At 38.5% G+C, this 27,556-nt stretch overlaps 1 protein-coding gene and 1 long non-coding RNA gene across 19 annotated transcripts in view; one reads left to right on the forward strand and one right to left on the reverse strand.

Annotated features, from left to right (window-relative positions):
* CDC42BPA (CDC42 binding protein kinase alpha) overlaps positions 1–27,556 on the forward strand; it is a 297,113-nt gene that overhangs the window by 64,339 nt on the left and 205,218 nt on the right. The window contains exon 2 of one of the 18 annotated variants that reach the window (XM_044943089.2): positions 27,213–27,370. The exons of the other annotated variants lie outside the window; for them this stretch is intronic. The gene's annotated coding sequence lies outside the window, so the exon portion shown is untranslated. The remainder of the gene's footprint in view (positions 1–27,212; positions 27,371–27,556) is intronic. 18 annotated transcript variants of the gene reach the window in all.
* On the reverse strand, positions 21,916–27,361 carry LOC123333715. Its single transcript, XR_006551192.2, has 2 exons — positions 27,230–27,361; positions 21,916–22,036 (listed from the first exon to the last, which is right to left on the reverse strand). It is a non-coding gene; the product is annotated as an uncharacterized LOC123333715 (long non-coding RNA).

A 27,556-nucleotide genomic window follows, 5' to 3' on the forward strand; every position in this document is an offset into this window, starting at 1 on the left:
TTCCTTGGAGTCAGGAGTTCCCTGGAGTCAGGGTTTGGACTTAAGCCTCCTGCTTCCAATTATCAGTCTTATTTTTACAGTAGTTTCAAAACTTCTCCTTCTATACAGCACCATTGATAAAACATCTACGTTAAAGATGAAAAGTTTCTCTACTGTGAGGGTCACTCAGAGAGGTTCACAGCGTTACATGGAGAAGAGAAGAGGGAGGAGGGAGTTAGAGGTGACCCAAATGAGATGAGGTGGAATCAATAGTGGAGAGAGTGGGCTAGCCAGTAGTCACTTCCTTATGTGCACTCCACAACTGGACCGCTCAGAGATGTTCACGGAGTTAAACAGAGAAGAGAAGAAGGAGGGAGGAGACCGAGGTGGCCAGAAGGATAAAAGGGGGTAATGAAAAGGATGGAGACAGATCCAGCCAGTAATCAGTTCCCTAAGTGTTCTCCACCGTCTGGAACACACAGAAATTCACAGAGTTGGGTAGAGTAGAGAGGGGTTAGGGAGGAGACACAGGCGACCTGGTGGAGAAAAAGGCGAGTCCAAAGGGAGAGAGAGCAGTCAAGCCAGTAATCTCGCTCCCTAGTGAAAAATGGGTCCTGAAGATTGGGTTGTTAAAGGTACAAAATTGGTAACAAATACATAAAAGCAAAAATTAAAAATCTAGAGTAGAGTTTGGAATTTCAAAAATATGATATTAAAGAAAAGAAGAAGGAAAAGAAAGAGAGAAAAAACGAACAAAGAAAAACAAACAAGGTCGTGAAAATTATAAAGAAAATACAGGTACAAAATTGATAACTAATACCAAAAAGCAAAAATTAAAAATCTAGAGTAGAGTTTGGAATTTCAAAAATACAATGTTAAAAAAAAAAGAAGAAGAAAAATAAAGAGAGAAAACAAGCAAACAAAGAAAAACAAACAATGTCGCAAAAATTATAAAGAAAATACAGGTACAAAATTGATATCAAATACCAAAAAGCATAAATTAAAAATCTAGAGTAGAGTTTGGAATTTCAGATATACAATGTTATATAAAAGAAGAAGAGAAAGAAACAGAGAAAAAAAAGTCACAGAAATTATAAAAAAAACTATAGGTACAAAATTGATAACATATACCAAAAAGCTAAAATTAGAAATCTAGAGTAGAGTTTGGAATTTCAAAAATACAATGTTAAAGAAAAGAAGAAAAAAAAACAAAACAACAAACAAGGTCAAAAAATTATAAAATATATATATGAAGTTTGCTGAAGAAGAAAAAAATAGGGTCTTTTTTTTTTTTTTTTTTGCAAAGTAATAGGTTATAAAAGTGAAAATTAAAGGAACAATAGAGGACTTAAAATTTTTAAAAAAAAATTAAAAAAAAAAAGAAAGAATGATCTTAAAAATAGTAAAAATATATCTAGGACTTTCTCTGGTTTTGTTGTGAGTATTGTGGGTTCAGTTCATTTTTGGCTAGTTCCTTGGTCCGACTTATATTTCTCAAGATCTATAGGCCCCTTCCTATGTAGTCCGTAGTAACCACAGGGTTTTAATCTATGGCCTGTAGCTTCCAAGGCGTTTCCCTCTGTTATAGCTTCTTCTGTTTGCTGGTCTCTTCAGTGTCTGGTTTTCGCCCTGACACAAAGGGGATGGTGGAGGACACTTTTTTTTTTAGGCTCACTTGTTCAGTCGCGCTGTGGGGAGGGAGGGATGCTGCAAACAAATAACACTGGCATGCGCTCGCAATGCCTCAACCACACTGGGTCTGCCCCCGTTCACGGAGCATGTAGCCTCCCTGCACACACTGCTCGGGGTCTAGGTTGTTCTGCCGGGAACAGTCCGAGGCCGGCCCTGGGCTGCATGCACCTCTCAGGTCCAAGACGCTCAGGTTCGGGCACTTGGGTAGTCCTCAGAGGCGCAGACTCGGTTGGGCCTGCGTTTTGTGCTCTTCCCAGGTCCGAGCAGCTCAGGTGATGAGGTGTTTGGCAAGCGCCAATGTTGCGACTTATCGCCTCCCCGCCACTCGGTTATCTGGGTGTAAAACCGGCACACCTTCTCAGGCAGATGTTGACCGTCCAGACCCCCAAGAAGTTTTAGTTAGCAAAGAAGCCTGCTTAGTTTTATAGATAATGTCTCTCTGGGGCTTCGATTGCCCCCTTCCGGCTCTGGCTGCTTATTACCAGAGGGGGAAGGTCTACAGCTGGTTATCTCTGTTCAGTCCTTTGTTCCGTGCGCAGGCTTGGCGGTGTCTTAGGTTAGGGCTGGCTTTTCGCGTGGTAGATATCCCACAGTCTGGTTTGCTAGCCCAAATTATTTTGCTCACATAGCGCTCAGGGTATTCAGGCCAGGTCCTTACACTAAGCGAAGCAGCCCGCGCCGCACCTCCCTGCCCAGCCCCCGCTTGCTAATAGCGTGTGCAGGCGTCTGCGCTGCTTCTCCGCTGGGGGAGTTACTGTAGGGCTTGCAATCTGCGAGTTTTAATTGTTTATTTATTTTTTCTCCCTTTTATGTTGCCCTCTGTGCTTCCAAAGCTCGGCACAGATTCGGCAGTGAGAAGGTTTCCTGGTGTTTGGAAACTTCTCTTTTTTAAGACTCCCTTCCCGGGATGGAACTCCGTCCCTCCCTCTTTTGTCGCTTTTTTTGTCTTTTATATTTTTTCCTACCTCCTTTCGAAGAATTGGGTTGCTTTTCTGGCTGCCTGATGTCCTCTGCCAGCATTCAGAAGTTGTTTTGTAGAATTTACTCGACGTTTAAATGCTCTTTTGATAAATTTGTGAGGGAGAAGGTGTTCTCCCCGTCCTATTCCTCCGCCATCTTGGCTCCTCCCCCAGAAGTATTTATTATTTGAAGGTGGAACTCTTTAATGACATAGTTATTCTGTTCTGTGTTAAAATATTTGATGGAGCAGTGATTTTAAAAAATGGTAAAAACTGTTTTCTCCCAAACTATTTTCACAAGGGGGTTACAGGTCAGTTAAATCTGTACCTAGTGGGCAACACCTAATTTTGTTTTCAGTTTTGGCAACCCACTCCAGTATTCTTGCCTGGAGAAACCCCAGGGACAGAGGAGCCTGGAGGGTGCTCCCGCGGTCACAAAGAGTTGGACATGAATGAGGGAGGAAGTACATACACATTTCTTTTTTAAAAGCTAATTTTACTTATTTATTTATTTATTTTTGGCTGTCCTAGGTCTTCACTGCTTTGCTCAGGCTTTACCTACTTGTGGCGAATTGGGCCTGCTCTTTGTTGTGGTGCATGGGCTTCTCATTGTGGTAGCTTCTCTTGTTGGGGAGCACAGGCCGTAGGTATGTGGGTTGCAGTAATTGCAGCAAGCAGGCTCTAGAGCACAGGCTCAGTCGTTCTGGCTCGTGGGCTTAGTTGCTCCGTGGCACGTGGAATCTTCTCACACCAGGGTTCAAACCTGTGCCCCTTGCATTGGCAGGTGGATTCTTATCTACTGCGCCACCAGGGAAGTGCTATTTGAAGCTATTTCTGTTGTCAGCTGAGAACTTCCAGATGTTCGAGCTGGATTTAGAAAAGGCAGAGGAACAAGTGATTAAATTGCCAACATCCATTGTATCATAGAAAAGGCAAGAGAATTCCAGAAAAAAAATCTACTGCTTCATTGACTATGCTATAAAGCCTTTGACTGTGTAGATCACAACAAACTGTGGAAAATTCTTAAAGAGATGAGAATACCAGACCACCTTACCTGCCTCCTGAGAAATTTGTACGCATGTCAAGAAGCAACAGTTAGAACCGGACGTGGAACAACGGACTGGTTCCAAATTGGGAAAGGAGTATGTCTGTATATCGTCATCTGGCTTATTTAACTTCTATGCAGAATACATCATGCAAAATGCCAGGCTGGATGAAGCACAAGCTGCAATCAAGATTGCCAGGAGAAATATCAATAACCTCAGAGATGTAGATGACACCATTCTTGTGTCAGAAAGCAAAGAGGAACTTTGCTTTCTTGATGAAAGTGAAAGAGGAGAGTGAAAAAGCAGCCTAAAACTCAACATTCAAAATTCAGCTTTCATAAAACTAAGATCCTGGCATCTGGTCCCATCACTTCATGGCAGATAGATGGGGTAACAATGGAAACAGTGAGAGACTTTAATTTTGGGGGCTCTAAAATCACTGCAGATGGTGACTGCAGCCATGAAATTAAAAGACGCTTGCTCCTTGGGAGAAAAGCTATGACCAACCTAGGCCACATATTAAAAAGCAGAGATATTACTTTGGCAACAGAGGTCCATCTAGTCAAAGCTGTGGTTTTTCCAGTAGTCATGTATGGATGTGAGAGTTGGACCATAAAGAAAGTTGAGCACTGAAGAATTGATGCTTTTGAACTGTGGTGTTGGTGAAGACTCTTGAGAGTCCCTTGGACTGCAAGGAGATCAAACCAGTCAATCCTAAAGGAAATCAGTCCTGAATACTCTATGGAAGGACTGATGCTGAAGCTGAAGCTCCAATATTTTGGCTACCTGGTGCAAAGAACTGACACATTGGAAAAGACCCTGATGCTGGGCAAGATTGAAGGCACGAGGAGAAGGGGACAACAGAGGATGAGATGGTTGGATGGCATCACTGACTCGATTGACATTACTTTGAGCAAGCTCCAGGAGGTGGTGATGGACAAGGAAGCCTGGCATGCTGCAGTCCATGGGGTCACAAAGACTCCGACACGACTGAGTGACTGAACTGAACTGGTTAGAATGTATACTCCGCAACTAGCACAGCAGTTCTAGCCACTGTTAGAATTGCTCATACTATGATCAGCCCAAGTGAAGTGAAGTGAAGTCGCTCAGTCGTGTCTGACTCTTTGCAACCCCATGGTCTGTAGCTCCAGGATCCTCCGTCCATGGGATTTTCCAGGCAAGAGTACTGGAGTGGGTTGCCATTTCCTTCTCTAGGGGATCCTCCTTACCCAGGTTTCGAACCTGGGTCTCCTGCATTGTAGGCAAATGCTTTACCATCTGAGCCACCAGGGAAGTCTTTACAAATAAAGTCTTTGTAAAAACTTTACAAATAAAGTTTCTGTTAAGAAAAAAGAATCATGCTACAGAAAACAGAGGGTATATAACACTGGAAGTTCAACAGTTTTCCCAAGAAAAAATGGCTTTCTTCACTTAAAGGACTGTGTACCACTTCTCCTCTTAACTTATTCCAAACCTAGAAAATAACTACTTGGAAAGAGGTAGTAAATGTAGGGTTTTAAATACTTGTTAGGAATTCTATATTCCATTTAAACGCTTCAGGTTCTCAGTGAGTTCTGCTCCCTGGAGATGTTCTGGTGGGGGAAGGGTTGGAGGTTGGTTGTAGCAGGCTTTAGGGCAGCAGGCTCTGTGTAGAACTAGTCTCTGTGAAAGTCCTTATTAGGAAATTTAAAGGGCGCTCTGCCTTGTCAGCAGTAAGGAGATGTAGCAGTAAGGAGATGAGGCTAAGATGTAGCCAGGATTTGGAGTTATTTTCTGTGTAGGAGAGCTCTGTTTAATCTAGAAAGGATCAGTTCAAATCGTCTACACAGGATTGGCCTCGTCTAGTCTTTCATGCTGCTTAGTCACTCAGTCATGTCTAACTCTCTGTGGCCCCATGGACTGAAGCCCACCAAATCTCCTCTGCTCATAGAATTTTCTGGGCAAGAGTCATGGAGTAGGGTGCCATTTCCTCCTCCAGGGAATCTTTCCAACCCTGGATTGAACCTGTGTCTTCTCATTGACAGGTGGGTTCTTTACCACTAGCTGCCACCTGGGACGTCCCAAGTCTTGCATAGCCACTGTCTAAACTCTTCAGTCTTAACTGAAAAAGAGAATTTCCATCCCCATAATCACCTTAACCCAACCTGCCATATTAAAAACAAAAACTGTGCGAGGATGGCTGGATAGGCTGCAGCAGGCTAAACTTTTTTTCTGTATTGATCAGTGCATGAGATCTGTCCACTATCTCTGATTTGATCCCACAGTAGTCCTTTTCTCAGAGAATTTGAACACGCAGTTGTCACTGTGTTCAGTTTTCTAAGGTTGATAGCCAGCCATTAGGGGGTGGCATTCTCTACTCTCTAGTCTCCAGGAGGCAGGTGGTGTGACTTCCCTTCATTTCACTGGTGACATGAACTTTAGGCTTGGACTGCTGAAAGTTGGCATACACAGGGAAGGTTCCCTCTGTGGGCTGGCCATTCTTGTAAATATCATCTGTGATCTTCAAGGACATTGTGGAAACCGCAGCTGTAGCGCTTGTTGTCTTTGTAGGAAGGAGTAGACCAGGTTCATAGGTCTTTCTGCCCTCAGGAGACTCTCTTCACTTTCATCATGTGGTGGCTGAGAGCCATTGAGATGGTGCTCACATTGGTGGGTAGAATAGGGCCTGCAGCCTACATGGGAGTCGTAGAGGCCTCCAGAGACCTTTCTTGGTCCAGAAATTCCAGGTTTCAAAGGGAAAGCCCCCATATCGCCATCCCCATACTTCACAGTAGATTTTCAACAGAGATCTCTGTTTGCATTCCTATTGTTATCAATACAGATCTGATCAGAAGTGGTTTCTGTGACCCCAGGGCCCCAGGAAGAAATGCAGGACTCTGTTGGTAATGTCTTTTTTAGTGTTTAGACAGTTTAGCCACTATTCGTGGGTAGCACAAATTTTTTTTGACAGATCTATTTTCTTAGCAAGCTATCCTCTCTGAGGCAGCTTGAGTCTATCCAGGAAATGCTCAAAAATCCTGTTGAACTCATATGCCCATTATGGAGCCTAAACAGTTCATCTGCAGAGGGGCAAAAATAGGGTCTGATTACAAAACTGAGCAGCACCATCAGGCCAAAAAGCATGGCTAGGGCCTACCACATCCTTGGATCTGGATCCTGGATTTACTGAAGTTGTAGAGACTAAGCCTGCAGTTGCTGTGTCTAATCTCAGTATCTGGTGTCTGTAACCCAAGTCCACCATGTTGCCATTTGGACAAAATATAAAGTATTTTAATGACATGATTGTCATGCTGAACCTAATAGATATATATAGAGTTCTCCATCCATAAGAGAATACACTTTTTTTTTCCCCTAGCACATGAAGATCCTTCTTAAAATCTACCATGTTCTAGGCCACAAAAGGTGCCTCTGTTGCTGCTTAGTCACTCAGGCGTGTCCGACTCTTTGCGACCCCATGGACTTCCAGTCTCCTCTGCCCATGGGGATTCTCCAGGCAAGAATACTGGAGTGGGTTGTCATGCCCTCTTCAAGGGGATCTTCCCAACCTAGGGATCTAACTCAGGTCTCCTGCATTGGAGGCAGATTCTTTGCCATCTGAGCCACCAGGGAAGCCCACAAAAGTTGCCTCAGTAACTTAAAAAAAAAAAAATCGTCTTTATGCAGACCATGATCTCTGACCTTAATAAAATACAATCAATATCAGTCAGATAGAAAAAATTAAACATGTTTGCAGACTTAAAAGCATGAATCATAGGAAAAATTATAAAATAATTAGATATTAATGGAAATATTGCATTTCACAGTTTGTAAAGTACTTAAAGAGAGACTTACACTAACCAGGAAATAAGAAACTCTGGTGGGCTTCCCTGGTGACTCAGTGGTAAAAAATCTGCCTGCCAGTGCAAGAGACATAGGTTAGATCCTTGTGTTGGGAACATCCCCTGGATAAGGAAATGGCAACTCACTCAAGTATTTTTGCCTGGAGAACTGCAAGGACAGAGGATCCTGGCAGGCTACAGTCCATGGGGTTGCAAAAGAGATGGACACGGCTTAGCAACTAAACAAAACAGCAGTAGTCCAGTATGCACTGAAATCTTTCTTGGTGCTTCCGTGGCAGCTCAGTGGTAAAGAATCCTCCTACCAGGGCAGGAGATGTGGGTTTGATCCCTGGGTTGGGAAGATCCCCTAGTGAATGAAATGGCAACTCACTCCAGTATTCTTGCCTGGGAAATCCCATGGACAGAGGAGCCTGGCAGGCTACAGTCTATGGGGTTACGAAAGAGTCAGACATGACTTAGCAACTAAACAAGAAACTGGTAATTGTTATCAGTTGAATTATGTCTCTTTCTCCACCTACTCAAAAAAAAACAAAAAACAAAAAACAAAAAAAAACAGACATATTGAAGTCCTAACCTCCGCTACTTCAAAATGTGATAGTATTTGGAAACGGTCTTTTCAGTGGTAACTAAGTTAAAATGAGGTCAGTAGGGTGGGCCCCAATCTAATATCATTTGGTGTCTTTATAAGAAGGGAAATTTGGATGTTGGCAGAGACAGAGGGAAGAGGATATGAAGACATGGGAAGAAGTTGTCCATCTCAAGCCGAAGAGAGAGGCCTGGAACAGATCCTTCCTTCATGACTCATGGGAGGAATCAGCTCTGCTGATACCTTGATCTTGAACTTCTAGTTTCTAGAACTGTGAGAGAAGATAAATTTCTGCTGTTTGACATGTGCTCAGTCTGTGATACTTTACTACAGCAAACTAATATAGTAACTAACGAGCCAAATATTTCAGAAACTGGAAAAAGAACCACAGAGTGAAAAAGAAGGAAGGAAATAATAAGGCCAGAAATATATTAGAGTAGATATTATCAAAATCCAAAATTGATTCTTTAAAAGTTAATATATTTAAAAATTGTTGGGTACGTGGTTTGTTCAATTTCAGAAAAAGCATAAGAGTAATATATATTTATTAAAAAGCCAGAAAAATAGTAAAAGAGAATGTCTTTAATTTGATGAAGGATATGCGCCAGAAACCTAAAGCAAACCTTTAGTGGAAAAACTTGACATGCATTCCATTTAAGATCAGAAACAAGACAAAGGTGGTTATCACTATTTTTTATGTTACTGGAGTTCCTGGCCAGTGCATTAAGAAAATAGAGATGAGTTAATGGGATTAAAAGAAAAGAGATAAACCTGTAAGTATTTATAGTTCACCTGTATAAAAAACTCTAGGGGAAATAGATGAACTCTATAAAAAAAATTGTTTTCCAGAAATCAGTAGAATTCCTTTATGCTCAAAATACTTAGCTAGAGGAAATAATATATCATTCATATAACCAAAAAAAAAATAAGTAGGATTTAACCTGACAAGTAATACGTAAGATCTACATGGAGAAAATTCTTGAAACTCTTATTATAATATGTGATTTAAAAGACCTGAAAAACAGATACGTCATGCCTAAATATGGAACAAAAATATTTCTGAAGATATAAGTTCTCCCTAAATTCGTCCATAAATTTTGTGAAATGCCAATCAAAATCCAGTAAAATATTTTGAGAAATTTGACATATGAAATCATTTGCACAGAACTTCTGATTCTAACACACTTGTTTATATCACACCAACTCTTCTGCTGAAAACAGCAAAAAACCTTGAATAAAATATAAATTCATCTATTTGAAGGTGGAGAAGGCAATGGCACCCCACTCCAGTACTCTTACCTGGAAAATCCCATGGACAGAGGAGCTTGGTAGGATGCAGTCCATGGGGTCGCTAAGAGTTGGGACACGACTGAGCGACTTCACTTTCACTTTTCACTTTCATGCATTGGAGAAGGAAATGGCAACCCACTCCAGTGTTCTTGCCTGAAGAATCCCGGGGACGGGGGAGCCTCGTGGGCTGCCATCTATGGGGTCGCACAGAGTCGGACACGACTGAAGCGATTTAGTAGCAGCAGCAGCAGAGCTATAAAATCATTAAATACTCAAGGTACTAAGAGTCACAGAAATAGGTTTTTTGAGAGGTGAACCCCCAACCTTCAGCTTTACTTTTCTCTTGTAAGCAGTTTTCTGGAGATAGAGAAGTTAAAGATCATGTTCAGAAATCTTACAGGTAAAGGAAACAGAAATTGGAGTTCAGTTCTCAATAAAGAGGGAGGGCTCTGTTAAAGAGGGAGGGCTCTGGTGTTTAATTGGAACATCTGAAAGGGTACATCGTTTGGTATAAGAACAAATGGAAATAGGCAAGCCCTCACAAAACTGAGACTCAGTTCTGATCAAGTCAATCTCAGATTGGACTAAAGTAATCTGGACCCTAGTGTAGAAATGAAACATATAGTGACTCACATTAAAACTTGATAGGTTTCACAGCAAATGAAGAGAGGATTAGTGAACTGGAAGATAGGTCAAAAGGAAATACTGAGGCTGAAACATGATAAGGAAAACAAATGGAACAAAAGTTTAAAAATGAGTTAGGGTTCATATTAGACACAGTAAAAAAATTAACATTCTGTGTTTATAGTTCCAGAAGAAGATGAAAGAGAGAAAATGGGATGAAACAATATTTGAAGAGATAATGGCTGAGAATTTTGGAGCCAACTAAATCGTAAATCTGTACATAGATTCAAGAATTCCATTGACTTCATGACAGGATAAATATTGATACATCTAGGCATATAATATATCCAGCTACATAATACTACAACTTCTGAAAACCAAAGATGAAGATAAAATTTTAACAATAGTTAGAGGAAAGGGACATGGCAGGCAGTTCTTGGCCACTGGCATCACCAGTGAAAGTTATCTAGCCACATATAAAAAAAAGCACTGCCACGTTAGCAGATGAATGTATAAGGAAAATATACATACACTCATTAAGCTCTTTTAGTTACAACTTTCTGACACCAAATGTGTGGGTTTTCTTTTTCTCATATCAACCAGTTCTCCAACTCTTTGGATACTATCTAGGCATGCAGCAGTTCAATTCAGTTCTGATATTATCTCCCTGGAGTTATCAAGAGATCCCACAAGACTGCGCCTACTACAAATACCATTTGCAAGTCCCAGGCCACTCATACTTTTGACCAACCAGCTATAAATTAAGGGTTCCTATATCTCCTTCTTCAAATTCAGTAATTTTCTTGTAGACTCACAGAATTCAGGAAATATCCTCAATATGTATTTTTATTAATATATAAGTTTCAGGTGTACAACATTATAGTTTGACATCTATATATGCTACCAAGTGATGACCTCCAAAAATCTCATTACCATCTATCACCTTATAGTTGACCCTCTTCACCACTTTTGTCTACTTTCCAGCCCCTTTCCTTTTTGGTAACCACTGATCTGTTCTCTTTATTGGTAAGTTTGTTTCTCTTTAGTTTTGTTTGTATTTTTAGATTCCATGTATGAATGAAATCATACAGTATTTGTCTTTTTCCTTCTGACTTTTTTCACTTAGCATAGTACCTTCTAGAGTCATCTGTCCTGTTGCATGTGGCAAGATTTCATTCTTTTTATAGCTGAGAACTATTCCATTGTGTATATGTGTATATATACATATATGTATATATGTATACACACTATGTGTGTGTATATATATATGTATTGATTGACACTTAGGTTGTTTCTGTAACTTGGATATTGTCAGTAATGTTGCAGTGAACATAGGGGTGCATAGATCTTTTCGATTTAGTGTTCTTATATTTGGCTAAATACCCAGAAGTGGAATAGCTGGATCATGTGGTAGTTCTATTTTTAACCTTCTGAGAAGTCTTCACACTGTTTTCCATAGTGACTGTACCAGTTTACAACCCCACCAACAGTGTATGTGTTCTCTCTTCTCCACATTCTCTCCAGCACTTGCTATTTTTTGTCTGTTTTATATGGCCATTCTAATAGGTATGAGGTAATATCTCATTGTGGTTTTGACTTGCATTTCTATAATAATTAGTGATGTTGAACATCTTTTCATGTGTCTGTTGGCCATCTGTCTTATTTGGAAAAATGTCTATTTAGCTCCTCTGCTTATTTTTAAATGGGTTGTTTGGGTTTTTTTGTTATTGAGTTTTATGAATTCTTTATATAATTTCAATATTAACTCCTTATATATATGATATGAAAATATATTCTCCTACTCAGTAGGCTGACTTTTCACTTTAGAGATGGTTCCCTTTGCTGTGCAGAAACTTTTTAGTTTGATGTGGTCCCATTTGGTTATTTTTGCTTTTGTTTCCTTTACCTTTGGAGTCAGATCTCCTAAAATATTGCTAAGGCTGATTTCACTGAGGTTATTGCCTATGTTTTTTTTCTAGAAATTTTATGGTTTCAAGTCTTAACATTTAATTCTTCAATCTATTTTGACTTACTTTTTGTGTATGATGTAAGGTAGTGGTGGTCTAATTTTATTCTTTTGCACATGGCTGTCCAGTTTTCCCAATACTATTTACTGAAGAGATTGTCCTTTCTCCATTGTAAGTTCTTTGCACCTTTATTATGAATTTATTGCCTATATATGTGTGAGTTTATTTCTGGGATCTCAGTTCTTTACCACTGATTGTTGTGTCTGTTTTTGTGCCAACACCATATGACTGATGACTATAGCTTTGTAGTACGGTTTGAAATCAGGAACCATGATACCTCCAGCTTTGTTCTTTTCAAGTTTGTCTTGGGTGTTCCAGATCTTTTGTTGTTCCATGCAAATCTTAGAATTATTTGTTCTAGTCCTGTGAACTAGAATGCCATTAGACTTTGGATAGGGATTGCATTGAATTTGTAGATTGCTTTGGGTAGTATGGATATTTTAAAAATACTAATACTTAAAATCCATGAGCACTGAAGAGCTTTCTATTTATTAGGGTCTTCTTCAGTGTCTTTTATCAGTGTCTTATAGTTTTTAATGTAAGATCTTTTACCTACTTCAATAAATTTATTCTTAGATATTCTTCTGATGCAGTTGTAAATGGGATTGTTTTCTTAATTTCTCTTTCTGGTAGTTCTCTATTAGTGTATAGAAATGCCATGGATATTTATTTTGTATCCTGTGACTTTGCTTAATTCCTTTATTAGCTTTTTGATGGAGTCTTTAGGGTTTTCTGTATTCAATTTGTCTTCTGCAAGTAGTGACAATTTCACTTCTTCCCAATTTTGAATCCTTTTTCTTGTCTGATAGCTGTGGCTAGGATTTCCAGTACCATGTTGAATAGAAATGGTGAGAGTGGGCATCCTTATCTTGTTCCTAATAGAAGAAAAGCTTCCAGCTTTTCACTGTTGAGTTGTGTGATTAGATTTATCATGTATTTTCCTTACTATGTTAAGGTACATGTCCATTTGTGCATACTTGTTGAGAGTTTTTATCATAAACTGTTGTTGAGTTTTATCAAATGTTTTTCTTACATTTATTGAGATGACGATATGATTTTTATTCTTTGGTTTGTTAATGTGGTGTGCCACATTGTTTGATTTGTGGATATTTAGATATCACTGCACCCCTGGGATAAATTCCACTTGTTCATGGTGTATGACCCTTTTAATATATTGTTGAATTCAGTTTGCTAATATTTTATTGAAGATTTTTACATTGTGTTCATAATGGATATTGACCTGTAATTTTCTTTCCTCACTTCCTCCTTTCCTTCCTTCCTTTCTTAGGTGTGAGTGTGTGTGTTTGTTAGTGTGTGTGGTGTCCTTGTCTGCTTTTGTATCAGGGTAATACAGGCTTCATAAAAAGTGTTTGGAAGCCTTCCCTCCTCTTTGGTTTTATGGAAGAGTTTTAGAAAAACAGGCATTAACTGTTCTCTGACTGTTTGGAACAATTCACCAGTCAAGTATCTAGTTTTGGACTTTTGTTTCTTAGAAATTTTTTGATTACTGGTTCAGTTTCATTTCATAGCAATTAGTGTAGTCAGGTTTTCTATTTCCTAAATTTTCAATCTTGGTAGACTGTATACTTTTGGAAATTTATCTCTTTTCTCTAGGTTGTCCAGTTTGTTGGTGTATATGTGCTTAATATTCTCTTACAATCCTTTGTATTTCTGTATTATCAGTTGTAACTTATCTTCTTTCATTTTTTACTTTATTTGAGTACTGTCTCTTTCCCTTAGTCTACCTAGAGGTTTATTGACTTTTGTTTTTATCTTCTCAAAGAACCAGCTCTTAGTTTCATTGATCTCTTCTGTTGTTTTTTCCCCCCTCAGTTTTATTTATTATTTAATTATTTAAATCATTTATTTATTATTTTCTTCTATTTATTATTTCCTTCCTCCTACTAGCTTTGGGCTTTGTTCTTTTTTCTTCCTAGTTCCTTTAGGTAAAATTATATTGTTTACTTGAGATTTTTCTTCTGTCTTGAGACAATCCTATATTGCTGTGAACATCCCACATAGGACTACTTTTGCTTGGTCCCATAGACTTTGGTACATTTTATTTCTGTTTTCATTTGTCCCTATAGGTATTTTTTGATTTATCTGTTGATTTCTTCAGTGAGCCACTGGCTTTTCAGTAGCATTTTGTTTAATCTACATTTTTTTCTTCAGTTTGCTTCTTGTAATTGATGTCTGGTTTCATACCATTGTGGTCAAAAAAGATGCTTGCTATGACTCAATTTTCTTTGGAATTTATTGAGACTTGTTCTGTGGCTTAACATGTGATCTTTGCACGGGAGGGAGAAAGTTACATGTACGCTTGTGAAGAATGTGTATTGTGCTGCTTTTGGGTGGCATACTTTTTATATATCTATTAAGTTCATATTGAATAATGTTCCATTTAAGACCATTGATATGTTCATCGATGTAAATGGGGTGTTAAAAATCCCCTACTCTTATTGTATTGCTTTCACTTTTCCCCCTTAGGTCCATTAATATTTGCTTTATGTATTTTTCGTTCTCCTATATTGGGTGTACATATATCTATAAATATTATGTCTTTTTGATAGATTGACCCCATTTATCATTATATAGTGCCTTTGTCTTTTATTACGGGGCTTCCCAGGTGGTGCTAGTGGTAAAGAACCCACCTGTCAATGCAGGAGATGTAAGAGACCTGGGTTTGATCCCTGGATTAGGAAGATCCCCTAGAGGAGGGCATGGCAACCCACTGCAGTATTCTTGCCTGGAGAATCCCATGGGGAGAGGAGCCTGGTGGGCTATAGTCTATAGGGTCACAAGGAGTCTTTTATTACAGTCTTTGTTTTAAAGTCGATTTTGTCTTACATAAATATTGCTGCACCAGCTTTTTTCATTTCCATTTGAGTAGAATATCTTATATCCTCTCACATACAGTCTGTTTGTATTCTTACTTATAGACAGAGATGGGTCTTCTTTTTGCTCATTTAATAACTGTATGATTTTTGAGTTTTAGTTCATTTGCATTTAAATTAATTACTGATTGGTATTTACTTATTGCCATTTTGTTAGTAGTTTTCTGTGTGTTTTTGTAGCTCCTCTCTGTTCTTTCTTCTTTTTCTCTCTTGTTTGCTGGCTTTCTTTAGTGTTTTATTTATTTATCTCACTTCCTTAGTGTTTTATTTATCTCACTTCCTTAGTGTTTTATTTAATCTCACTTTCTTTTGTGTGTTTATTATAAGTTTATGTGTATGTGTGTGTGTGTGCAGACACTGTGAGGTTCACATATAATCTTAAGTTAGATCTTTTTTAAGTTGATAGTAACTTTTCTGAAAGCTGTAAATTATTACTCCTCTGTTACCTTTTATATTTTTGATGACACCTTTTCCATCTTTTAATATTTTTCTTAACTAATTATTATATATTTTTAGTTTACTTTTGTCTTTTAGGTTTCATGCTTTCTTTGTAAGTGATTCATCCACTACCATTACTGTATTTTTGCCTTTTCCCTTTTGTATGTTCTCTTACTGTTAATTAGTATCTTCTTTTTTTTTTTAATTTTATTCTGTTTTTAAACTTTACATAATTGTATTAGTTTTGCCAAATATCAAAATGAATCTGCCACAGGTATACATGTGTTTCCCTTTAGTATTTCTTACATGACTGGTACAGTGGTGATAATCTCCACTCCCATATCATTCTGAATGATAACCTTGATGACTAGAGAATTCTTGGTTGGAATTTTATTTTTAGCACTTGAATAAGTTATGCCACTCTCTCAGGTCTGTAAAATTTCTGCTGAAAATCTGCTTATACCTTCATGAGGTTTCCCTTGTATGTAATAGGTATTTTTTTTTATTTATGCATTTTAAGATGCTCTCTTTACCCTTAACTTTCCCTATTTTAATTATAATGTGTGTCACTGTGTTTCTCTTTGGGTTGGTCTTATTTGGAACTCTGTGGGATTCCTCAGCCTGTATGTCTGCTCTGGATCTCAGGGTGAGTGGGTCTGTATGTGAGCCTTTTAATAGTAGGTTCTCCCTTCCCTTCAGTTCTGATGTTTTTCTGGATTTAATTCCCATTCATTCACTAAATTAGATGTTTTGAGGGGGTCACCTTTCCTGTGCTGGACCTGAGGGTTGGGGTACCTCATGTGGTGCTCAGTCTCTTCACTCCTTGAGGAAAAGTTTTGTATTTTTGGAATCCCTCCCGACTGTGGGTAACTGCTCCTGGTGTGGAGTCCCACATGAAACCATGTCTCTGCCTTTCCTACCTCTCTCCATACATCTCTTTTATCTTTTCTTGTGAAGATGTTGTTCATCTAGTTCTCAGGTCCTTTAGAAAGGAAAACTGCTCCTTATGTAGCTGTAAATATGTTGTGTTAATGGGAGGAGGTAAGTTTATGGTCCTCCTATGCTGCTATCTTTAACCACTCCTGGAAGTTAACCTGGTGTTACTGGTTTATTGTAAAAGATACAACTCAGAAACAGCCAAGTGGAAGACATACATAGGGTAATGTGTGGAAGGAAGGCCATGGAGCTTCCATGCCCTCTCTGAGTGCACCCCTGTTGCAGCACCTTGATGTGCTGAGTAACCTGGCAGGTACTCATTCAATTATAAATTTTTATGGAGATTTCATTACTTAGACATTATTAATGAAGTTGTAGGCCACTAACAAGATCTCTGGTCCCTCTCTTCTCTGTAGGTTGGGTGTAGGGCTGAAAATTACACTTCTAATACTAGGTTAGTCTTTCTGGCAACCTTCCCCCTATACTGAACTACCTAGTGCCACCACTTATCTCATTAACATACAGAAGAATTTTATCACTGCACAAATTAAAGGGTTTTAGGAACTGTGTGCCAGGGACAAAGATCAAATATTTATTTTTATTATATTACAGCCACTATATATTTTCTAATTGACAGTTTTTATGTATGTAGAACAAAAATGGACAAAACTAAAAGAGTAGACCTATTAATTTCATAATAGGAAATTTTGTTTTCATAGCTGTTTTCATAGCTGATACAAGTAGATGAAAATCAATAAGGAATAAAAGATATGAATAACAATTAACAGACAGCTTAATTGATACAGTACATTATGCTCAGCAGCTGATGAATGCTCATTTCTTATCTAGCACATATAGAACATTTACCATTTATTAGTGTATGGGGATGCATTAGGTATTTTAGTACATGGACCTTGTATCCTTTGACCATGTTTTAAATCCATTTATTAGTTTTAGGAGGTATTTTTTATATATATATGGCTGCCTGTTAGATTATCTGCCTTATGTGCTGCTGCTAAGTCGCTTCAGTCATGTCCGACTCTGTGCGACCCCATAGATGGCAGCCCACCAGGCTCCCCCGTCCCTGGGATTCTCCAGGCAAGAACACTGGAGTGGGTTGCCATTTCTTACTCCAGTGCATGAAAGTGAAAAGTGAAAGTGAATTCACTCAGTCGTGTCCGACTCTTCGCGACCCCATGTGCTGCCTAGTCTTTATTTCCTTTTCCTATCTGCTTACAGTTACCAACATGAAAATTCAGTCTCTGGAGTATGGGGTAAAGTTTCTGCCTTCGTGGTGAAAGCCAGCTATGCTTGCTTGTGGTATAGCATTCTTAGATGTGCTTAGTTTTGATGCTATACCACTTTCTTTCATTCTAATTCTGAACTTTGCTTAAAAGGTGATTTTAATAGTTTTTCATGTTTACTATTGGGTTAACCAAAATGTTCCTTCAGTTTTTAAGTAAAAATAAATGATACATTTTTCATTTTCATCAAGGACTTTATGGAACAACATATTCATTGTTTTGTTGCACTACCTTCTGCCATTTTTTTCAGGCAACTTCATAATTCTATCTTACAAAACTTTTTATCTTTTTGAGCAAAGAACTGTTCAGGTGCCTTTTATAGTCTTCCAGGGAATTGAAATTTTTTCCATTAAGAGAATTTTGTAAAGACCAAAATAAGTGGAAATTCGAAGGTAAAATATCTGGTGAATATAGCAGCTGAATGAGAACTTCCTAGCCAAGGTGAAAGAGTTTTTGCCTGTTCATGAAAAGAAACAGTGCAGTCTTGGGTTATCCTGATGGAAGATTATGCATTTTCTGTTGACCAATTCATGGCCCTTTTTGTTGAGTGCTGCTTTCAGCTAGTCTAATTGGGAGCAATACTTGTTGGAATGAGTCCTTTTGCTTTTCTGGAAGGAGCTCCTAGCACAGAAGGAAAGTGAAAGTGAAAGTCGCTCTGTCGTGTCTGACTCTTTGGACCCCATGAACTACATAGTTGGAATTCTTTAGGCTAGAATACTATAGAATACTGGAGTGGGTACCGTTCCCTTCTCTAGGGGATCTTTCCAACCCAGGGATCCAACCCAGGTCTCCCATATTGTTGCTGCTAAGTCGCACATTGCAGGTGGATTCTTTACCAGCTGAGCCACCAGGAAAGCCCAAGAATACTGGAATGGGTAGCCTTTTACTTCTCCAGGGGCTCTTCTCAACCCAGGAATCAAATTGGGATCTCCTGCATTACAGGTGGGTTCTTTACCAGCTGAACTAGCCAGGAAGATCCCAAAACCATCATTCAGGTCCCCCCTCCCAAGATTTGAGGAGGTCATTGAGATGGTTATTCAACACTTCTTTTTTTGTGTGCTTGTGTGCTCAGTCGCTTCATACTCTGCAACTTATGGGCTGTAGCCCACTGGACTCCTCTGTTCATGAGATTCTCTAGGCAGGAATGCTAGAGCATGTTGCCATGCCCTCCTCCAAGGGGATCTTCCAGACCCAGACATCCAACCTGTGTTTCCTGTGTCTCCTACATTGAGGGTGGATTCTTTACCACTGATCCACCTGGGAAGCCCAAGCAAGAATACTGGAGTGGGTAGCCATGTCCTCCTCCAGGGAATCTCCCAAACCAGGGATCGAACCCAGGTCTCCTGCATTGCAGGCAGATTCTTTATCATCTGAGCCACCAGGTAAACTCTTCAAATCCTACCATATAAACATCATCACCTTCTTTGGATGAAGACCAGCCTTTGCAGTGGTTGTTGGTGGTTCATTTCACTTGCCCCATGATCTTTTCCATTCCATATTATTGTACAGTATCCACTTTTCATCCCCATCACAATTTGTTTTAAAAATGGAACATCTTTGTTATGTTTTAGTAGAGAATCATATGTGGAAATATGGTCAAGAAGGTTTTTTTTTTTTTTAACTTGTGTGGAACCCAAACATCCTTAATATAACCAAGCTCGTGCAAATGATATTCAGTGCTTGATTTGGATATTTTGGGTATATTGGCTGTCTTTCGCGTGGTATAGTGTTGATTGTCGTCAATGTCTCGATTTGATCACTGGCCTCTTCAACTGGTCTACCTGACCATGGAGCATTGTCTAGTGAGCAGCCCGTGCTCATTCTCAGTTGTGTCCAACTCTTTGTGACTCCATGGGCTGTAGCCCGCCAGGCTCCACTGTCCATGGAATTTTCCAGGCAAGGATACTGGAGTAGGTTGCCATTTCCTATTCTACTAGCGAGCAGTCTCCAGCACAAAATTTTGCAAACCACTTTTGACACATTTGGTCAGTCATAGCACCTTCTCTATATACTCTGCACAAAACTTTTTTTTTGCATTATAGATGAATTTTTTCCTTTCTTGAAATAATAAAGCATAATAGGCTAAAAATGTTACTTTTTTTTCTATCTTCAATCTTAAAATGGCTATACAAACATTCACCAATTTTGATAAGTCTTTTTAAAATGCACACTGATATGACCGCTGTCACAACACAGTCTAACAAAAGTGTTTCGAGTGAAGTTAAAGACAACTGAGTGCTGGTAGAGCCATCACTGGAAAAACCGAACGAGCCTTTGGCCATCCTGATACGCTTAGAAAACTCGTTCCAAGTTTCTGACCTTACATACCACCAAAAATAGGAGTGTTTATTTTCCTATATGAACTTTAGACCCAACTTGTCTACTTAAAGTGTTATTTTCATTGAGATAATATTAAATTTATAGGTTAATTAATGAAGAATTGATGCCCAATATTCTTTGGGGATTTATATGATTTATAATATGATTTATAAATTTAAAGAAGAAAGATTGACTCATTTACTACATATTTTTTCTTCTGTTGCTATTGAGATATTTCTCTACCATTATATTTTCATTTCTTTCTTGAAAAATATGAATGTCATTTTTTAAATGTGTATTAGTTCTTTAATATTACTTCTTTTCAGTTCAATTCAGTCACTCAGTTGTGTCTGACTCTTTGCAACCCCATGGACTGCAGCCCACCAGGCTTCCCTGTCCATCACCAACTCCCGGAGCTTGCTCAAACTCATGTCCATCGAGTTGGTGATGCCATTCAACCATCTCATCTTCTGTTGTCCCCTTCTCCTCCCACCTTCAATCTTGCCCAGCATCAGGGTCTTTTCCAGTGAGTCCATTCTTTGCATCAGGTGGCCAAAATATTGGAATTTCAACTTCAGCATCAGTCCTTTCAATGAATATTCAGGACTGATTTTTATTAGGATTGACTGGTTTGATTTCTTTGCAGTCCAAGGGACTCTCAAGAGTCTTCTCTAACACCACAGTTCTTCTGTGCTCAGCTTTCTTTATAGTCCAACTCTCACAGCCATACATGACTACTGGAAAATCCATTATCTTTGACTAGACGGACCTCTGTTGGCAAAGTAATGTCCCTGCCTTTTAATATGCTGTCTAGCTTGGTCATAGCTTTTCTTCCAAGGAGTAAGCGTCTTTTAATTTCATGGCTACAGTCACCATCTGCAGTGATTTTGGAGCCCCCCCAAAGTAAAGCCTGTCATTGTTTGCATTATTTCTCCATCTATTTGCCATGAAGTGATGGGACCAGATGCTGTGATCTTAGTTTTCTGAATGTTGAGTTTTAAGCCAACTTTTTCACTCTCCTCTTTCATTTTCATCAAGAGGCTCTTTAGTTCTTCTTTGCTTTCTACCATAAGGGTGGTGTCATCCACGTATTTGAGGTTATAGGTATTTCTCCTGGCAATCTTGATTCCAGCTTGTGCTTCATCCAGCCCAGCATTTCTCATGATGTACTCTGCATATAAGTTAAATAAGCAGGGTGACGATATACAGCCTTGACGTACTCCTTTCCCGATTTGGAGCCAATCTGTTGTTCCATGTCCAGTTCTAACTGTTGCTTCTTGACCTACATACAGATTTCTCAGGAAAGCTTCTTTTACCAGCTGCCTTACCAAAGTACTTTGTGGTTTTTGGTAGTTTCCTGTTCATTCACTATTTTATTCATGTTAAAGTGTACAATTCTGACTTGTACCAAAAATGATAAAATTTGGAATGAAGACTGACAGTTTCTTTGTGAGTTCTCTTTAGTCTTTGAGTTTATTGACTTTGAGCTTTAACTCCCTATGTCATTGCTCTTAACTTGTGCCTCAGTTTTCTTCCTTAGTGGTTTGGGCTGTGGTTTCACCATTCTTGTCTCTATCTAATCTCATTTTATCCATCCTAGATTTTAGGGGTTCTTTAAAATATCTGATTAGTTGATGTTCTTATTTTCCGATGTTGTAATTTTATTCCTTTAAACAACTTACAGTTCCTATAATTTCATGAGATTGAGGGTGAGAGAGAAGTAAATATCATTTACCATCTCAAAATACTTTAAATAGTAACAAAAAGAAAACGTTATCATTAATAAAAGTATGCCTGGCTCTTGTTCTTCAGTAATTAACTATTTCTTGACTGGTCTGCACAGACCGAGGTTCTTTATATGACTTCAGTGTTTCCATCCTTGGAGAATCCCAATCTTCCATGTTCTGCCTCTATATATCTTTCATGAATGTCTGTAGTCCCTGTACTCTAGAATCCTGGTTGTTTTTGATATTTTTTATTTCTGGACTATGAGATACTGTATCCGTGTAAGGAGATGAGGTTCCAATTACTCTCTTCTCTTTGCCTCATTGGGTTTTAATCAATATGTTGGAGCCATATCAGGTTCAGAGTTATCAGGATCCCCTGTTGAAAAAAGATTAAGACATGAACTTGGAGCCAACTTGGAGACTAAACTGCTGCTAAGTCGCTTCAGTCGTGTCCAACTCTGTGCGACCCCATGACTGCAGCCTACCAGGCTTCTCTGTCCATGGGATTCTCCAGGCAAGAACACTGGAGTGGGTTGCCATTTCCTTCTCCAATGCATGAAAGTGGAAAGTGAAAGTGAAGTCACTCAGTTGTGTCCAACTCTTAGCAACCCCATGGACTGCAGCCTACCAGGCTCCTCCATCCATTGGATTTTCCGGGCAACAGTACTGGAGTGGGGTGCCATTGCCTTCTCCGGAGACTTAACTATCTTCCCCCAAATGTAAACCTTTGTTCCCCACTTTGGATCGCAAAATAGACTCAAAATATGCATATCCAGCTAGCTGCATTGAAGTTTCCAGTCAGCCTTAAAAACTCATTTGCTACTGGAACAGAGTCATGTTGAGATACGGGCTTCCAGGCTGATTGCTCTGAGGCTTAATCCATTTGTAAATTGTGGACAGAAGTGAAGGAGAATTACTGTGGTTTTTCAACACTTGTTTCTTGACCCAGAGAGGGTAGAACCTTTCTTGCTTTAAAGATAGACTGTTTTTATTCACTCCAAACTTGATCTCTAGGAAGAAAAAGGTGGCAGGAAAAGTTTTACAGAAGCTAGAAATAGAGCAGAGTGAATTTGCCCAGGCTCATCTCTTTCGATACTATTCCTGCCGATAGTTTAAAATGACTCTTGCATTATATTTGTGGCCAATATTAATGGATATTGTGTTTCCAGAAAAAGTGGAGATCATCCTGCCTAACAAAATATATTTTGTTATTACTATGGCTTCTTTAAAATCATTATATATTTTGAAATCACTGAAAGAAAGAATTGATGGCAGAATGCAGTCAATGAAAGAAATGAAGGGGAAAATGAAATCAGTGGATTAATGAGTTCAGAAAAATGGGACTGCAGATGTAAGACACTTTTATCTTTTTATTGGGGAAGGTGAGAACCTTGTACAACTCCTTCCTAGCACTTGTACTTTTAAGTTTCCTTATTTCTATGTTTAATATTTGTTTTCACCAATAAACTCTAAGTGAAGGCAAGGAGTGAATTTCTTTATTCCTTATACTCAGTACTTAGCACAGTGCTTTTAAATATAATCATTTTCTTTATTGGAGCTTAAAAACAGAAAAGTGAAGGTTTTTTTTTATTTTATTTCATCCTTGTCTGTTTTGACGAATGAAAAAAATACTTATTAATCATACATTATAATCTAAACATGTTCCATACCCGTAACTAGGATCACAGTCTAATCTACAAGAGGGAAAGGTACAGAGCATTGAGATCTACTTCTGTAATTTTCTGGCATTGTTTTTCCCCCAACTGTATTTCTACTCATAGGTAATAAAATTGGGGTAGTTTTGTAAACATTGATGTCAAACCGGCTCTTCTTACCAAATATTTTAAGTCTTTTCCCCATGTGCTGAAACATTTTCTTTTAAACCTGATGATTCTAATGGTTCCAAACAGTAATATTAAGCTAGAATGTATGCTGTATGAGGATAAGGATTTTATTCCCTGTCAGTTCACGGTGACTCCCCAGCACCTAACAGTACATAGTAGGTGCTCAGAACATAAAAAATGAATTATTTAAGTTCTATTTTTTTCTATATTAGAGATGATGCTCTCCAAAGCATTTTTGAACAAAATGCTTTTGCTGTATTTCAGCTGATTTCTTAAATAATTACTTTAGAATAAACCTCTAGAAGAGGACTTTGCTGGTTGAAAGGATATAGACAACTTAGATGATTTCGTGGTTTTGTCTATGAAATAATGCTGTCTGTGGCTCTTTTTTACACTTTAGTTTTATAAATTTTCTATGATAATTCTAAAAGAATCAAAAGAATTTTTTTTTTTTCTTTTAAGTGCATTTCTTTTATTCAGGCAGCAGTTAGTGATCTTGTGCCTGGAATATAAGGGGTTTTGGTGGTGGTGGTGAAAGATGAGGATTGAAAGTTCTCTTGGGCAATGCAGTGAATGATTTGGTATGCTATGGTAAGGAACGTTATTTTGTAGGAATGGGACTCCTATCAAATGTTAATAAGCAGAGCAGTGATATAATCAGAATGATAGGAAAGATGATACCGATAGTGTTGATGAAGGATTTGGTAGAGAAGAGACCAGAAGGGAGGGAGATCCTAGATATCTCACTCCCAACAGCCACATTATATTTAATCATTGATTTTTCAAAATTCTAAGTATTTCTTGAATTTCTTCTTCTCTTCCTTAGTTAGGTCCTCAAATCTTTCACTTCAGCTACTGCTATAACCTCGTGTCTGTCCTTGCCTCAGACCCAGTCTCCACAGAGCTGTTAAAGTGATGTAACCAACTATGAAGAGTTGTTCCCTATTATCAGCATTTTAAGGTTCTAGTTGATTAACATGGCATACAAGCTCTTGCATTACTTGGACCTTTCAGTTTCATTTCTAGCCATTCCCTGCTAGGAAGAAACTCTTTCCTAAGAAAGACAACTGCGTATCATCCCTGCTCGTCTTCACCCCTCTCCCCTGTCACAGACATCACTTGCTTCTTTGCCTTGCTCATGCTGTCCCCATTTCCCAAAATATTCCCTCTCTTTAATCAGATCCTCTTGGTCCCCCTTTTCTGGGGTTCGCTGTGTAAGACTCATATGTCAGTTACCTCTTTCAGGAAATTTTAACATATATATTCACAAATTACATAGATCCCTCCCTTCTCCCCCATTTTGGGTTAGGAATCTCTTTTCTTTCCTTTCTATAGGACCTTGTTTTTACCTTTCTTTTCATGTTGTACTGTAATTATCTGTTTAGTGTTGTTTCCCATACTGGACTGTGAGATTTTTGAGAGCAAGGGCTCTTTTATTTATCTTTGTATTCTCAGCAGTTAGCATAATGTTTGACATGGAGTAAGGTGGTCAAAAAGGAACCTATTATCATTTTTTCAGATGAAATGAGGGCTTGAACTTGGCCAGTGGAAGTGGGCAAGAAGGGTGGATAGGATAGACAGAATGTTAAAGAAATCACTTTATATGTCACTGATAAATTAAAGTTAGAAACCATGGATAATTGAGGTATGCAGTCTGAGTAAACAGGTTTAATGTGCAGGTTTTTGACTTGTTAAATTGAGATATATGCTGAACATTTCAGAGAGATGACTAGTAGGCAACTGGAAGTATGGGTCTACCTATTAGGAGATAAGAATTTATGAGTCATCAGCATATAAATATTAATAGGATCATATATAGGTCAGGGAAGAGGGGAGATATAAAAAAGGTAGAGTAGGGATCCTTGGAGAAAATCATTTAATAGGATATGAAAAAAAGAATAAGTAGGAAAATATATTGCTTGTCCGCGATGTCCAGTAATGAAGAGAGGTTGAAACAGATGAGAGTTGAGGACAATATAGGAAAATATATTGCTCGTCCGTGATGTCCAGTAATGAAGAGAGGTTGAAACAGATGAGAGTTGAGGACAATATATTTTATTTGGAATTTGGAAGGACATTATTAATCTTTGAGAGAGTAATTTCAGTCCAGTAGAGGGTAATAGCAAGTAGATTGAAATAGGTGATTACAAGAGGCTGAGAAACTGATGATGAATGAGTGGAAAAAGCAGGCATATAATATTCTTTAGAAATGTGGTTTATGGGGAAATAATACCTTGTGGAAAGGGACGTGATATCACTTTCTTGAGGGGAAGATAGGATAGCAATAAAGTTTTTGTTTTATATTTGGTTGTGGATAGGAGATGGTCATGGAAATGTTGATCAGTTGGTGTTCAGGTGCCATAAGAAAGAAAGCTTGAAGTTCAGAAACAAATCTTTAATGGAACAAGGGAAAGAAGGAAAGAAAGGAGAGAGTCTGGCATTAAGATTTCAGATGATACTGTTATCCTTGCAAGTGGTGGGGACACTTCTTCCTTGGGCTCAAAAGGAAAAGAAATAAGGAGAAGTAGAAAACTAGAAATATTTAAAGGTGATATGAGGAAATGTGAAGGATCTATTTTCTATGATAGACTACTAGGTTATTAGTTGCAGGGTAGGGTTTGGATAGTTCAGGGTTAGGATAGATGGTGATGGCAGGGTGACACAGGTTATTTTAGAAGCTTGGTAAAGGACAAAGGGTTAATGGTGGGGCTGCAAATAGATTTAAGACTCAGTTGAGATGCAACTAAGGAACAAATAAAGCAATAACATAAATATTTAAATAACTGTATACATGTTGTTTTATATTTTTTCCATAAAAAGGACTGAAGGAAAGGACAGGGTACTGAAGAATTGCTTAAAGTTACTCATGAGGATTAAGTGAGGCATATAGGTAAGGACAATGATATTTGCTCTATAGTCCTAATGCTTGGAAGAATTGAAGAATGGATGCAGGGCCTGGGGAGTGGGCTGTAGCAGACAGTAGTCTGGCTGTTAGTGGACTGGGAATAAGTCCTGCTTGGTCATAGGCCAGTGTGATCTGGAGTCAATTCAGAGTATTTAATGCATGACTGATAATATTTTGAGATTTTGTATGAAAAGATACCTTTCTCTGTCTCTCCCTCCCTCTCTCTCTGTTTATTCTTCCTCTCTCTCTATATATCAATTAAAGTATACAAAATAAAAGCAACCAATAGGTTGTAGATAATTTACTCTCTTTTAAGACACAGTGAATTTTGTATAGAAAAGTAGTATTGACTGGTTTATGAGCTCTTGCTGCTTAGCTATTCATTCCTGATTAAAGTATCTTTGATGGCCTTACATACCCTTGTAGTATTTATCAACTAATAGATTTCAAAATTCAAAGACTGCCCTAAAGAGATCATTTTTTTTCCTCTAAAGTATTTTGTCTTCTATCAGGAATTTGTCAGTAGATATTATATAGACCCAGTGGATAGGTTCACCTCTGGCACAGATGTCTGATAGGAACAGCACCTCTTTCAGTTATGCTTTTCTTAAAAAAATATAACTATGAAAATAAAAGCATAATTTATATAACTCCTACAAGAAATGCATAAATTATGGGAAATAATAAAGGAGCAAGATACAGTTGAAAATCAACAGCTCTACGAGTTAAGAACCTTCTCTCTACGACTCAATTGTTGTCAGTGACTGCTTAACTTAACGCTGGGTTTTCCTTTTTGCTTTCAGGAAAACCTTTAACTTACGCCCTGGGTGTTGCCTGTCCACAGTTTCCTGGTGGCTCACCGCTTCTGCCTGCTCCAGCCTTGCTCCGGCAGCTTCAAGGCTTCTGGGCTTCAGAGCTTGTTGTGAAAGCTTGCTGCTTTGGCCTGCTACCCCTGCTTCAGGTGTCAAAAGCTTTTAATTAGCTTGCTTCCTCTAATTACCATAAGTAGGCCCTTATGTGTCTGCATAACCTAGTCCTAGAGTTTGAAAGGAGAATTATTTTTAGCCATTCATTCTTCCTTAAAAACTCTGTTCCCTGGCTCTATGGGGAGTAAAAGAAGTTTGAAGTTATGTTGCATGATTCACCT

This window comes from Bubalus bubalis, chromosome 5, assembly GCF_019923935.1.
Source record: "Bubalus bubalis isolate 160015118507 breed Murrah chromosome 5, NDDB_SH_1, whole genome shotgun sequence".
NCBI lineage: Eukaryota > Metazoa > Chordata > Mammalia > Artiodactyla > Bovidae > Bubalus > Bubalus bubalis.